The sequence below is a fragment of the Trichechus manatus genome, unplaced genomic scaffold (assembly GCF_000243295.1).
Source record: "Trichechus manatus latirostris isolate Lorelei unplaced genomic scaffold, TriManLat1.0 scaffold00013, whole genome shotgun sequence".
NCBI classification, from domain to species: domain Eukaryota; kingdom Metazoa; phylum Chordata; class Mammalia; order Sirenia; family Trichechidae; genus Trichechus; species Trichechus manatus.
Genome location: NW_004443949.1, coordinates 4351697 through 4357290, shown reverse-complemented (window position 1 = coordinate 4357290; position 5594 = coordinate 4351697). Strand labels below are relative to the sequence as shown.

The 5594-nt window shown below is 39.5% G+C and overlaps 1 pseudogene; it reads right to left on the bottom strand.

Moving 5' to 3' along the window:
• Window positions 1-1368: 1368 nt before the first annotated feature.
• LOC101341138 (cytochrome c-like) lies at window positions 1369-1695 on the bottom strand (annotated as a pseudogene).
• Between the last annotated feature and the right edge of the window lie 3899 nt (window positions 1696-5594).

The following is a 5594-nucleotide window of genomic DNA, read 5'->3' as shown; positions in this document are numbered from 1 at the left end:
GCAATATAATACTGAGTATTTATATCTCTGCTCCAAATCAATTTTTCTTAGACACTGCTCTGTCTTGACAGTGAGCAATATCTCAGTGGTGTCCCAAGGATTACCCGTCAGTCACAAATATTCATCAAACGCACAGTGTGTGTGTTGAGAACCATACAATCTATTGTGAGGTGGTTCGTAGAAAGCAGAATATGCAGCTATAGCCTTTAGTCTAAAGACAAGAACAAGAACAAGAACAGAGAGAGGAAATATAATACGATAAAGGCCACACTTCGTGGGAATTTCCAAAGGCCCATTGCACTTTTCTTCTCCTCTTTCTCCCTGCCTCGTAGAGATTTCATCTACTCATAGAGATGTGTTAGTTCACTCATTATACAGACTTGTACTTGGTGCCTTTAATGTGTTATGTACTGAGCAAGGGGTCAAGAATTCAAAGAATAAGACATATTATCTCTCCTTAAAGAGCTTGAAGTACAGTGGCAGAGATGAACTCAGAGATGATGTTGTTGTTGTTAGGTGCCATTGAGTCAGTTCTGGCTCATAGCGACCCTCTAGGAAAGAGTAGAACTGCCGTACAGCGTTTCCAAGGAGCGGCTGGTGGATTTGAACTGTTGCCCTTTAGGTTAGCAGTCGAGCTCTTAACCATTACACCACCAGGGCTCCCAGAGATGATATAATAAATGTCATTATAAAGAAAGTACAATTACAAGCAATTACAAACATACAGGGCACAGAGTAAGGGCTCCTATCCCTGCCTGGAGGGGAATAGGAAGGGTTCCTGGAGGAGTTGATATTTATGGTGAGTTTTCTTTTCTTTTTTTTTAGATACGGGGAATTTTAATTAGATTGACATAGTTAAGAGCAAAAAGATAAAATGGCCATTGCTACTTTATCTCCAGCCCTTGCATTTAAACAGGCTGATGAATACAAATTGAAACACAGATGAATCTTGCTCTGTTCCATGAGGCAGTGAAGAGACTTCCCTAGTATTTAAATATATTCATATAACCAGTTATATAAATCTAACTATAAAATCAATCTCCTATAGGTTGTGAGATGGCATTTACCATTGTTGTGACAAATTGAACATTACTAATCCAATCCAACCTCAAGTCCAAATCTATCTTTAGAAGGGGAAAGGAGTGATAATACTTGGTGAACTGAAATTACTATCAAAATTTAAAAAGTTCGGTCATATTCATTTAACCACAGCCAATCTTATTTAATTCAGGACTGTCCAAGAAAAACATTCTGTCACCCATTCCTGATCTGAATTCTGGTGTATGAGATCAATTTAAATATGGTACATGTAAAAAACAAAGTCACAAGACATTCTTATTTTGTAATAAATAAGGCAGCTGCCACCTATTAGTCTTTAGTAGCCTTCTTGAGATAAGCTATCAAGTCTGCTCTTTCTGCCTTCTTCTTGATGCCACTGAAGATCATTTTTGTTCCAGGGATGTGCTTCTTGGGATTCTCCAAATACTCCATCAGTGTGTCATCTTCCCGAGGGACACCTCTGCTCTTACTGGCATCCAGGGGCTTGACCAGTCTTCTGCCCAAACTAACCATGCAGATTTGGCCCAGCCTTGTGCTTGCCTTCTTTTCCACAGCATGGCACTGGGCACACTTCTGAACAAAAATTTTCTTGCCCTCCTCAACATCACCCCTTTTGAATTCACCCTCTCGTCGCATGCCATATGAAGGTCACCTCTCAGATGTCGGAAGTCCTGTTCTCCTGTGGTGAGTTTTAAAGGATGAAGAGGAACCAGAAAATGAGTAAGAGAAAGAATATAGTTCAAGAAGATAAACTATCATGGGTAAAGGCATGAAAAGGAGAAACTGCATGACAAGTGTTCAGCATTGCTGAAGCACAGGGTAAAAAATAATGAAGGTGAGCTTAGAGAAGAGTTCATCACAGAGAGCTCTGACATAGACTTACCCTGTATCACCTGGGCAATGGGGAGCATGCAGGAGTTTTAAACAAAGGAATGACAGAATTAGATTTCTATTTTCGATCCCTCTGATGGTTTGGTGGAGGACTGATTTGAAGGTAACATGACTGAAGTCAGAAAAACTGTTTAAGAGGCTGTTGCAGTAGTCAAATAGCAAGATGATGGGATGCGACCTAAGACAGCATTTGCAGTGATGGAGAGGAAAGGGATAGATTTGAAAAATAATGTAGGAGGAAAATATGGCAAGACTTTGTCATTCCCTGGAGCTGACCTAAGGGAAAGAACAGAGTAAACGAAAATTCCCAAATTACCTGATAAAAAACCAAAACCAAATCCATTGCCATCTAGTTGATTCTGACTTATAGCTACGCCATAGGACAGAGTAGAACTGCCCCATAGGGTTTCCACAGAGTGGCTGGCGGATTCAAATTGCTGACCTTTTGGTTAGCAGCCGGATGCTTAACCACTGTGCCACCGATATCCTCTACAAAACAGTCAAAGCAATATTCACCGCCATCTTTCAAGAGTCCAGACATCTGCCATGAGCGAATGCAGTTGCCCTCCTTGGTGAACAATTTAGAAATGAGAGGATGTGAACACCTCTTAGTGGATATTTGCATGTTTATCTGTGTGTCCAAATCCTGAGAAACATTTCACTGATATAGAATGTGAGACACAGCAATTAGAAATAGCTATCCCAAAGCTCCTTGACTTTTCCTGCATGCCCTAGAGAGGCTCGGCTGTTGTCTTCTATTATACACAAGCTTGAGAGGCTCCAAGTGTGTCCTCTAGAGCACATCATACAAAAGAAGGCAGATGGTGCAGCAGCTGACACCAGAACCCACTTGCAACCTCTGTGCAGCAGGATGTTTCTTCCTCTGTCTCCTACCATTGCTATGGTCACTCACTACACATCAAAAAATGAGCATGAAAAAAAAACGGGGATTCTGAATCTGCTACCCAGAGAACAAAATGGAACTCCTGGAGCTAACTGCTTCAGTATGCCCCCACAGCATGCGTGGCAACCGTTCGCTTACACCATAGACAGTTGAAGAAATAGTACACAGGCGTCAAGTGTAAGAGACTCTTCTCTACTTGTGTCCAAAACTTCATTTTCTCGACGTGATGGGAGACAAGAGTACCATGTTTTCTTCAAATTTTTAGCTGGCTGTACGAGGAGACGACATGCTCAGTATTGCTGCTTCTTTAATACACTCTCAGTAATATTAATGATAATAGCAATACTAAATGCCTAGAAAATATACTTGCAAATTTAAAAGTGATAAATTGAGGAATAGTTCTTCCAATAGAAAATGTCTGCAACCTTTAAAAAACATCATTAACAAAGTATAGACCAATAGTCTGAGACAAAAGCCATAAAATATCCTTAATATAGAGAAATGACACAAATTGGGGCAAGCAATTAGACTCCAGTCAATAAAGCTGTAAGAAATAGTTACCTGAGCATGGAAAGAAGCTTCAAAAGCTTGTCTCGGAAAATAGAATTTTCCTTCTTTTAGATTTATTCTCAAAGCCACTGTATAATTAGAAGTATCTAATCCAAATACAGAGCCCTGGTGGCACAAGATCTACCGCGAGCTACAAAAGGTCGGCAGTTCGAATCCACCAGCTCTCCTTGGAAACCCTATAAGGCAGTTCTACTCTGTCCCGGACTGCTGTAAGTCAGAATTGACTTGAGGGTAACAGGTTTGGTTTTCCGGGTTTAAGCCAAATACAGCAAAGGGGGAAATAAGGTTAGCCAGCAAAACCAAAACAACAACAAATGCTAAAGATGCAAAAGCCACAACCAAGACAATAGTTCTATTATAGACTCAGAGACAGAAAAGTAAGTGGAAAATTACCGCGTTATCTTCCAAATTAAGTAAGCATGGCTACTTGTGTGGCACTAAAACTCATCATATGCAGAGCATGCTTCTACTTTGTATCTTGATGATTACTAACTACTGTAAACAAGTGTGCCAGGAAGAACATGTCAAGAACGATGTACTCATTTTATAGAGCTAACCAAGAAAACATGTTTCTAATGAAAATAACATTGAAAAGAGACAAATTCATTTCCTCATTGATATGTTGATGACTATATTTATTGTATTTTGGTTCTTTATCCAGAATTGCTATACAGACATGCAACCTTCCTTCACTAGTCCCGTCCCTCACCTTTTAAGAACTTGTCAATACTTAAAGAATTTAGGAAACAGTTCAAGACTATGTTACCTACAAAAGTCAAAATGACAATCATTTGGATCAATAATGCCAAAAAAGATTTCCCCCTATGATTTAAGTGAGTAACATATTTGGCTCACATAAAATAAAATAATTTTTTAAATATTAGCTTTTCTTTCTTTCGTTTTAATAACCAGCGTGCAGTAAAATTTTACTGAAGATTATTCAAAAGCAGTTGCAGCAGTACATCAACAGGGAACTGCCAGAAGTTCACGCCAGATTCAGAAGAGGACGTGGAACAAGGGATATTATTGCTGATGTCAGATGGACCTTGGCTGAAAGCAGAAAATACCAGAAACATGTTTACTTGTGTTTTATTGACCATGCAAAGGCATTCAACCGTGTGGATGATAACAAATTATAGATAACATTGCTAAGAATGGGGACTCTAGAATACTTAATTTTGCTTATGAGGGATATGTACGTAGACCAAGAGGCAGTTGTTTGAACAGAACAAAGGAATAGTATGTGGTTTTAAAGACAGGAAAATGTGTGTCAGTGTCGTATCCTTTCACCATACTTATTCGATCTGTATGCTAAGCAAATATTCTAAGAAGCTTGACTATTTGAAGATGAACAGGAAATCAGGATGGGAAGAAAACTCATAAACACCTGCAATATGCAGATGACATAACCTTGCTTGCTGACAGTGAAGAGGACTTGAAGCTCTTACTGATAAAGATCAAAGACTTTCAGTATGAATTACACTTCAACATAAAGACAACAAAAATAAGCAACATCATGATAAACAGAGAAAACATTGACGTTATCAAGGATTTCCTTTCACTTGGATCCACAATCAATACCCATGGAAGCAACAGCCAAGAAATCGAATGACACATTGCATTGGGCCAATCTGCTGCAAAAGACCTCTTTAAAGTGTTAAGAGCAAAGATATCACTTTGAAGAGTAAGGTGCGCTTGACCCATGTCATGGTGTTTTCAATTGCCTCATACGCATGTGAAAGCTGGACAATGAATAAGGTAGACTTAAGAAGAATTCATGTCTTTGAATTATGGTGTTGGCAAAGAGTATTGACTACACCCTGGACTGTCAGAGGAAAGAACAAGTCTGTCTTGGAAGAAGTACAATCAGAATGCACCTTAGAAGCAAGGATGGTGAGACTTCATCTCACATGTTTCCGACATGTTATCAGGAGAGACCAGTCCCTGGAGAAGAACATCATGCTTGATAAAGTAGAGGCTCAGCAAAAAGAAGAAGACACTCAATGAGATGGATTGACACAGTGGCTTCAACAATGGGCTCAAACAACAGCAATTGAAGGATGGTGCAGAACTGGGCAGGGTTTTTTTCTGTTATACATAGGGTGGCTATGAGCAACTTGAGATGGCACCTAACAACAACATGTGATGAAATGTTTTTCCCTTGTCTCTG